This window comes from Liolophura sinensis, chromosome 5, assembly GCF_032854445.1.
Source record: "Liolophura sinensis isolate JHLJ2023 chromosome 5, CUHK_Ljap_v2, whole genome shotgun sequence".
NCBI classification, from domain to species: domain Eukaryota; kingdom Metazoa; phylum Mollusca; class Polyplacophora; order Chitonida; family Chitonidae; genus Liolophura; species Liolophura sinensis.
The window spans coordinates 3562760-3573534 of NC_088299.1; positions in this window are offsets into that span (position 1 = coordinate 3562760).

Below are 10775 nucleotides of genomic sequence, written 5' to 3' on the forward strand. Positions count from 1 at the left end.
CATCAGGTCATGTGTATAGTTTCTTTGTGCATTAAACTTCATACAGATTTGCATTTCACCAGATCTTGGAGTCAATTTTTATATTTTTCATGCCTTAAGGTGTCTGACCGTTACACCCACATTCACTGCTAGGGAATGATTGCTGCGGGCATGCCTGTTTGGGTTGGTAGCTGTTAATTGCAGCTGGTAATTACAGCTTCTATGGTGCTGCACGCTTTTGTAATGATTGTTCGCTTCAGCACAAAACAGCGCTGACAAGCATGCAGCACAACTTTTGATACAGGCTATTGCTCCTGGCTATGAAGGATGTATGTAGAGGGGGCTAGTTGTTTTTCTATTATACTTTGAAACCATTTTGACCTGATATTTGGTTTGTGTAGTGGGAAAGGTCACAGTGGAGATTTCTAACACCTATCTTCTCAGCCCTGTGTTAGTGTGTAATGCGAGTGTGGTTGATATACGTCATGTATGTTCATGTTGGCAGGATTCCTTCCAGTTTATTTTTCCCCGTATATATTATATATTGTAATTATGAGGTTTATGAAGAATATTGACTTTTGCCCTATACATCTATGTGTGCATGTTAAATAAGCTGTAATTCAATGTCCTGCTGTTTGGATGCCCAGATTTATATTACATGTGTATATGCTTGCATCGGGTCAATTGTAAGTGTAGTTTCTGTGTGCATACAGCTTTATATTTAACCCGATGTTGGATTCAATTAGGGCTGTTAGCATTTGTTAATGTCTGCAATCCGCAACCTAATATGGCTGTTATCTATTGTTAATATCTCTAATCCGCAGCTGAGTCTGGCTGTTCAAGATTGCGAATGTCCGTAATCCGCAACATACTCTGGCTGGTCAAGATTTCCACTGTCTGTTTTGGAACAAATGTAGTACCATTTTTCTTAAGACCGAATCATGCGAATTTCCGAAAACTTTTTACCAAACTACGGCACATAGGACTTTGAATTTTGTGCAGACGTGCATCAGGCGAATGGTTAAGTTTTGGGACGAATAAGCTGTTTAATATTTACAATACAGACTCTATGGACGTTACTGTGGATTTTTGTGTGTCATTTTGTAGTAACGGCATATAGGACCCATAATTCTGGGTACACGTTCATCAGGCTTGTAGGGGTACACACCTCCTTTCAAGTCCTCACCTGGAACAGTAACAAAAATACTTTGCGTTACTGTCTACACAAAGCTACATGCACCAATATATACATACATCCACATCTGCAATCCCGTGACCGCACAATCCATAGTGGCTCAAACAAAAATATAAATTAATGCATCGGCTCTATAAAAAAAAGCAATCATTAGTTATGAATTAAAATTGTACTCTACCTGATCTACACATAGATAAACGTTTTGATGTCAATCCGAGTATAATCCTCTGGGTTGATTTAACAAACACGGCAGACGTTCCCTGAAGTATTAAATATTCATACGGTTGATCCCAGGCAGAGGATCCAGAGGAAGTACACCGCTAAACATAGCCAATGATGAGACAATACAGGGTTAAATGTTGAACTATTTAAACACGTGGGAAATGACGTCAGCTTTACACAGCAGGGCCCCACGTTTCCAAGGTGTTTGTTTTCTGCTCGCAGGAACTGTTTTACAGTGTGATTTATACGATTCGCCAGTCGGCCCTTACCAGACCTAGAGTTGTTCAGGGCAGACAAACATAGGCAGGCAGCAATATTTACTAGAACTGACATTTCTGGGCATCTTCATCACCAAGGGGCATACCTGTGATGGCAGCGTCTACAAAAGCCAAAGTTTACAACGATCAAAAGGGTGAAAGTGGTCAGAAACCGCCGGACAAGATCGACATCTGTCTAAAGGAGAAACTGTTCCTGCTCATCAAACCTCTTGTAGTATCCATGAGTATTTTCGGGCTTTTGTTTTTTAAAAGTAAGAAGAGCAAGTTGTCGTCAATCACAAGAGCATACTCTATATTCATCTTGCTCCTCTTCTCAGTGCGCTTTACGCTGCTTTTCTTTGCGTACAAAGATGAACACTTCGGGTCAGAATCATTCTTAAAAGTGGTTGTGCATCTCTGGTATTTGCTCAACTGTGTGAATGCCCTGGTTACGTACAAAGCCTGTAACGAGAATCGCTTTGTTGAGTTTCTTCACAATTGGTGCAGACTCCTCAGGACAAATCGCGGAATTTCTCCACATGACACAAGCTTTAGCACCTCAAAATACGAACGCCAACTTAAAAGAAAGTTCATCTTATTTTTGGCAATTGGTTGGATTGTTATGTTTGTGAATATTGCGTACAATGGCTATTTTCTCTTCAATACCGATGTGAAGGACTTTACCATCGCATCGGTACCATCCGATTATTCCTTTGCCCTACCTATAAAGGTAATAGCGACCATTGTCCACGCATACATGTCTGCAGCTTGGGTATTCACGTTGTTAATGTTTATGATGATATCAGGCGTCATTTACCGCGAGTTCGAAATATTCCATGACGACTTACGGCAGGCAATCTCTCCGGAGGGAGACATTGCTGAATTAGAGTGGTTTAGACGACGTCATGAAGACATCTGCCAGTTGCTGGATATTGCAGACGGTATTTTGAGGACATTCAACGCCACTGGTATGTTGCTGTCCACTTGTAACGCAATGCTGTTGTTGTACAGTATCGTAGCCAACCAGAACCTGAAGGATGACCCATTGATTTTGTTGGCATACTGTTTCATGCTGGTGGCAACGTCCTTGTGTTTGGTGCTGATTTGTTACGGAGGAGGCTACCTAAATCACATGGTAAGTTTTTTGAATTTTTTTGAATCAAAATCAGTGACTGCTACAGAAAAATTGGCAGAGGCCTGTCCTGGCCGATGCCTTATATTTCAATCGCTAGGAGGCATATGTGTTGGTCTAATTACAAGCTCGGGGACGGAGTCCGTGAGATTTCCTGGCCTCTGCTGTTCTAGAGGCATTCGCGCTAATAAACAGTCAACTGCGTTCGTAATTCATGTGGTCTAACATGGAGTTATTTGGAGATCGTGATGCTCTGTCATATGCGGGAAAGTCCGTTTGTTATGTTTCAAAGGCAATTATTCTTCTCCAGCCACTTTGATTTACCGAAACCGTTAAAATGGGAGCTAGATAATGAACCGGAAATTCTAAGGCTGCAAGAACCAACCATATACAATCAATTAAACATGGACCTGTCGGGAGCAAAATTCGTCGATTAATTTCTAATAGAGGGTGACGAAGCATTCATGTGCATAGCACTCACATGTCAGGAATTTTACACTTAATCAATCGATTCATTTCCTTGCTTGTTTCCCTTCTCAGGCACACGCCCCTCTGAAGACAATTCACCACATCCGAGTTAAAGACACCTCAGCCGAGTTTTCACTTCAGGTAAGAGAAAGCTTAAAAGTCAGATACCCCTAATCGTACAATCACAGTCCAGGCCAGTATCACATTCTTCTTGATGGATCAGTTTGTCGATACAAATGCGTCTGTTCGATCTCAAGTAAATGAATGATCAGATTTATTTATTTATTTATTTGATTGATATCTTACTCCGTTCTCAAGAATATTTCCCTTATAAGACGGCGGCCAGCATTATGGTGTGAGGAAACCGGGCAGAGTCCGGGAGAAACCCATGACCACTGAATGTTCAGATATACAATTTTTAATCTCTTTTCTTGGTGTCGACATAATCACTCAGGAGGGGAAATCGAATCAAGACTAGAATAAATTTTTTGAAACCGCTTATTTTAGTGGATTTAATAAAATTATTTCTCCCGCAAAGTATTCACAACTAAGTAATCAATCTACAATATGAAAACGCATCATTATAAGCCATTCTAGGCCATGGTGTCTAATAAACCATAAAGAATATTACTGCATAGTTTCATCTGTTCCATGAAGCTGTAGGTTGTTTCCTACAAGGTCGATTCTGATTGCCTGGTAAGAGAGATAGACAAATTCAGATTACACCTTGCCTATGCTGAATTTTAAATATGGTACATTTATTCAAGGGTGAAGAGGCCTACAGGACTTAACCCAGGACATCGCCTCTCCAGTGTCAGCCAATCAACGTCGATTCTGTATCCCTTTAAATAAGTCATGCTCTCGCTGCTTACGTTCTACTCTCCATGATGTTGGCTTTGATATTGTCCCTAACGCATATATATATATATGTACTAGTATGCTACTATGTCTTTGGCATTGAATAAAAATGAAAATATTGGAATTTGTCTTCCACAGATGACGATGTTTTTGAACAAACTGACAGGACAGGCCATCGGGCTGACAGCCTTGGACATATTTGTGATTGACAAGCCACTAGTTCTGACGGTAAGTAGACTGAGATCAACAGCTGTGTGTGTTTTGTGTTCTAAGGTGAATAAACTTGAATCCAAATATGGGATGTATATGTATGTATGCTTGGGGTTTAATGTCGTACTTAACAATTTTTGATGTGACAACGAAGAGTCATTAGGTGTGTGCACATATACTGTGTCTTCTTGTGGCTGGGCGGGACCATGCCGCCAAAGTGCTGCCGCCACTGAAGTATCATGCCGAAGACACTAGACATGAAACCCCTCCCAGTCACTTTACAGTGGTGTTCCATTGCTCTTATCCCTCATTGCTGTGCGCCAAACGACGCAGCAACAAATAAAAATAAAGTCTTTGATATGACCCGATCCGGGTTTGATCCCGAAGTCTCCCGACTTCGAGGCTGACGCTTTAACCATGAAGCGTTTGTCCCATTTTCATTCGACGAGATGATACCACAAACTGAACCATATGAGTGCGGCTTTAAAGGAGGAAGACAACAGTTTTAAATGATACTTGAAAGATGCAAGGAATGTTGCACGCTGGAGTTTGATGATTATTGATCTGGAACATCCATTACGATTGACGGCTGTTATAGGAATTACTGTATTACTGCAAAACCGGAGAGGTTATTCCATCACACTCCCTCACTAAAGTTTCTTAAGATTTACAATAAGTATAATTGTTTTGCAGGTAAATATGTACATAATGTCCAGAATCCCTAAATATTCTTGAGTAAAGCACCAATTAAATAAATAAATAAATAAATAAATAAAAATAAATAAATCCGGAATCACTGACACCCCGCTCCCTCACTCTGTCTAAAATGATTAAGATGTACAGCATAGACAGAAAAACTAGAGGAGCGACGGCAGTGTGATAACTGGCAAATGGCCTATTAATCTGGTGCCAAATATTCATCATGTTGAATTAGATATAACTGTGGATATATATCAACAGTTGCAATCAAAGCTCAGCTGTGACACAAATTATCCACATCTTTCAAACTGGTATTGTACACAATATGGATATTGATTTCAAAAGGCTTTTATATGAATGTTTTTTTGACGCCTGCATGTAGATTTAAAATTAATTTAAATCGTGTGCCATGGTGATTTGTGAGGTGCTACTGTAAATATGTATCTCAGTTTGCACTATTATTGCTACTGTTTATATAGATTCAACGTAGCTATTTTACTTGAAACGATGTATACTTATTTTACCTAAAACGGTGTACACACGGTGCCTATTCCCGAGTGTCCTGTAAACGTTTAATGAAGAGGGTACAGCTTTTAATTGTCATTAATAAACACATAATGAAACATTAACTTACTCCAAAAGATGCAGCCTAGATTTGCAGTCCTCATTCATGCATGCTGCGGTTCGCTTATCGGTCTATTTACTTTAAAAGACTAGTGATTTTATATATACAATTTAAAAACACAAGCGTCATCATGGCAATGTTCAAACGTTCAGCTGTTTGGGAGGAGAGTGGGATATACCCGTACCTGAACGTACACATGATTACTGACGGTTACTTAGCCAATGTAAAAGATTACTATTTCAAGTGAAAATGCTTTAGACCATCTTACAAATGCATGTGGAATGTTTACTGTAAACATTTACACAGTGTGTGTGTAAAACTTATACAGTATTTGCTGAACGTTTACTGAAACATCATTGTATCAGTAATAGCGCGAGAGATTAGGGCTCTTCGTCTGTATTTACTTACAAGACAACTGTACTAGATGTAAACTTTGATAAACCTAGACTAAAAGCGTTCGCTGAAATATATTTGGCAACAGTGGCAACACCCAACCAGTCTGATTTATTTTTCTACTTCTATTCCACAGATTGCCGGTGCCTTCATTACTTATTTCATCGTACTCATACAGTTCCAGCAGTCGTACAGCGCTTCTGGTTCCACTGTTTGTAACTGTACGCGGCTTTTTGGTTAACTCAACCCTTGAGTGTTCTGCAGACTTGCTTAACTGAAGGGTGTATTCACAAAACTGCTACCTAGCCGTGAAAACATGTACCTGTTGAGTTTTATTATTTTGACAAGAAGACAGCTCTTAGCCTCAGTCTGTGGACAAGATTTTTCTCACTGAAGAGCTGTATGTATTTATTTATTAATTTGAATGGTGTTTTACCAAAAGGAAACCGGACAGAGCCCGCCGGGGGGAATCTACGACCACCTGCACGGACATAGCTTACTGGCAGATCCTCCCACGTGAGTGGGACTTGAACTCACAGCGACCGCATTGGCGAGGGGCTCCTGGGTTATTCCGCCGCGCTGGCGCGCTAAACACTTCCGCCACAGAGGCTCCCCTGAAGACTTGTGAGATGAATTCGCGGCGCTCAGGTGTTTTGTATGATTATCGTACGTTGGTAGATTCATTTAAAAACTAAACCTTTTCTTCAATTTTTGCGCTGATAATATATTGATATGAATTAATGTGGGTTTATTTTACAGTTCTGTTTGTAGTGTAAAACTAGACGCTCTCCCTGAATGTTTCTAACTATAGCCTATTTCTTTTAACGAGTCGACTATATTCAACTGTCTGTAAAATCAGTCATACTCACTAACAAAATTGCCTTTATTCAGTGACACTTAACAACTAAGCTCTACGCTTCAATATGTTGGATGTTCATATTCTTGCAAAAATGAAGTTAGAACACTTTTTCTAACTTTTAAACTCCATAATCCTTGTTTCGACGCCAAGAACCCATTGCCTCTTGTGACGTCATAATTATTCAGAAGCATATGAATTTTAACATGTCGATGTGCAGAGGTTGTGTGGCTACGCGTCACTGACTAAAAACAGTTTTTGTAACGGGTTTGACTAATTTTACAGACATCTGAAAATTGGCGACTCCCTAAAAGAAATAGACTATAGAGGTAGAAAATTGTAGCCACAATGCATGCATTTGTTTTCTGTGCGTCATTCCCTTTCTCTCAGATACTACTCAGATACTCAGATACACTACATAAACGCTGTTTCCCTTGGTGCATTAGCTGTTGCGTTTCCCCAGTCATTTATGGTGCTGTACAAATAAAGCTCAGATACCTATCAGAGATTATTCTCTCCTATCATTAATATATACTGATCGTTGGCTAACTGGTCATGTGGAAATCTTGGCCGTATAGCAAGTGGAAATCGTTTTCACAAACTTCTGTGTTAACCCATTTGCCATGAAGAAATCCTTATGCGAACACCGATTCTCATCCAAATAAAACGGCGAGTTCGTCCGGCAACTCTCTTCGGGTGTCAGAAGTGACAAACCTGAACGACGGTGACCCTATCCAGAGAAGAGACTACGAGATTTGGCATCATTGTAGAGGACAATCGTGTCATATCAGCTGTCAGGCTGAACACATAGCGTGCTGGAATTGTACGACGTCAGCACGGTGCGATTTGAGTGGAAACTTTTTGTAATAGTGAGATGTATATAATACGTAAAACAGGATGTTCTTTACACGTTATTTTATTTATTTATTTGATTGGTATTTTACGCCGTGGGTGGAAACCGGGCACAGCCCGGGGGAAACCCACGACCATCCGCAGGTTGCTGGCAGACATTCCCTCTTAGGCTGGAGAGGAAGCCAGAATGAGCTGGACTCACAGTGACCGCATTGGTGAGAGGCTCCTGGGTCATTACGCTGCGCCAGCACGTTAACCGACTCTTTACACGTTAAGGTAGTGACCCGAGCTATGAGGCATAATACTAGAATTAACTATTCGTACATGATGGTCTTGCGTTTTCCCTCGGCTCTGTTCGGTTCCATCCCACCATAACTTGGCAGCGTTGTAGAAGTGAAATATTCCTGAGTTTGGCGTTAAACACCAATCAAATCAATAAATATCTAAATTTAGCTGTTCGTACGAAGGAACTGTAAAAGAAGCAATGACCGAGGAGTTACAGCGAACGCTTGGCAACCTGTACCTATACATACTACAAATTCTGATCATCCCAGCGTCAGTCTGTTGTGATTTGATGAAGCGCGATACAGTGATTCAGCATTATTAATAGATCGCTAGCTGAAAGAGAACACCTATTGTGTGGGTCTGTGCAGAACTGAAAGGCACCATGCCGCACCAAGTCGCATGACATCCAGCTAACCCATGCTGGAACAGACACACCGAGCGTGTATTTATTTATTTATTTATTTAATTGGTGTTTTATGCCGTGGTCAGGAATACTTCACTTATACCACGGCGGCCAGCCTTATGGTGGAAGTTAACCAGAGAGAGACATGTAAGCGCCTGTAACTGACAAGTTTGAAAGCTCACGTGCGGATAATTAAGTGGTGTGCTTGATATTCGAACTCTGGTACTAAGTTATGTAGGACAGTGCTAAAATGTTTCGGGCGGTACAAGACTAAATTAAGTTGCACAAGGGAGATGTTTCCTGTTCTGATCAGAACTGAAAGGCACTATAGTGAAGGGATTTGCTGAATATATTTACGATGAACTTGAAGGCTTTAATATGCAAACCATGTCAGGATGGAACCAGCTCTGAGAGATGCTGGGTGGTACACGATGGTACCGGGCTGGTTTTTGTCACACCCTCGTGAAGTTATTAAACAAATGTAGAAGAAGTCATTAAACAAATGTAGAAGAATGTAAGCACTTCAAGGAAAGAAAGACGCTAAATTCTATAATTTGGCTCCTAAATCATTAAAGAGTATAGTTCTAGAAGCGACACCTATTGCTATCATATTTTAAATCTAATGAGAATAGAGATTTCCTCACCCAGAGCTGGCTTTCTGCTTTAATGCACGGCACTGGAGGTGTTCTTATCACACAGTTTGCAATCTCCCCTTACTAATCACTTGCCATTAAGGCATTACCTCTATACATTGACATACATTTTCAAAAAAAGAGTGGTTTATGTCTATTTCTGTGTATGTGAATTCCACCAGGCAATAATTCTCCATATTTTTGTTTAAACTCAGTTGTCTCGTGTATATGTAAACACTGTTTTGCTGATTCATAGACATGGATATCAAATCCATGAGATGTGAATATATCTGAGTAACTTTGCGTTTAACACACAAAACATTAAATGTTTGTCTGACCATTATTTGATGTTTAGTTACGAATTGATAAACCTAAAAAATCACTTTGTTTACGTCAGTTCCTAACGGGAACTATAAGTGCTGAGCAAGCGGCAGCTTTCAAAGCATTTGACAGCGGTAGATGTGTTCAAATAACGCAGAAACAGGACCGTCTGGGTATACCCGTGGAACATAACATCAGGAAAGCAAGCCTGTAGCCTCGATGCCAATTGGTAAAGTTTCACCGTGTGAACGATTGCCATTAGTTGCCTCAAACTTCTTGACCACTTCTAAAAGCCAGCCAGTTTTGTAAAGGCTTCATTTGTATTCAGCAGGCGGCGGCTTATGTCTATGATGTTGACGTCCAACATTACCCGAGACAGAAAAACATCCCCGGAAGGGTTGCATGGAATCAAGATATCTTCGAACGAAACAGTGTCCAAGATGGTTAAACCCCTGGTGGTTTCCATGAGCCTCTTTGGGCTCTTGTTTCTCAAACGTAAGACGAACAAATTCTCCCGAATCACAAAAGGCTACACAATATTTATCTTAGTACTCATGTGGATGAGATTTCTTCAACTTTTCTTCGTGTACAGAGATGAGCATTTCGGAGAAGAATCCGCCTTCAAGGTGACCGTACATCTGTGGTATCTGCACAGCTGTGTGAATGCCACGATCACGTACAGAGCCTGCAACAACGAGAATCGCTTTGTTGAGTTTCTTCTCAAATGGTCCAGCCTCCTCCGAACAAATCGCGGGATTTCTCCTAATGACACGGGCTTCAGCACTTCAAACTACGAAAGCGGATTGAAAAAAAGGCTTAACTTGTTGTTAGCTATAGCCTGGATTGTTTTCATTTTGGGTGTTGTAACCCATACCTTTTTTCTCTTCAGTTTTACCATGCTGGATTTTACTATCGCCCCGACTCAGCCCAGTCAATCGTTTGCCCTTCCACTGAAAGTGATGGTGACATTTGTACACATATATGTGACTGCATCTTGGGTGTTGACATTGTCGATGTTTATCATGATCTCGGTTGTCATTTACAAGGAGTTTGAAATATTCCATGACGATTTACGGAAGGCAATCTCCGCGGACGGAGACGTGTCAGAATTAGAACTGTTTCGACGACGTCATGATGATATTTGTAATATGGTCGAGACTGCTGATGATATTCTAAGCCCCTTCAACGCTGCTGGTATCTGCATCTGCACCACTGAGGCAATGTTGACGTTGTACTCCACTGTAAAAAGCCCACACATATTGGCTGACCCAATTCTTTTAGCATCTCACTGCTTCTGGGTGATGCAAATGTTGTTGTATTTTGTGATCATTGCCTACGGAGGAGGCTATCTGAATCATATGGTAAGACCCTTTAGCTTTTTATGTACT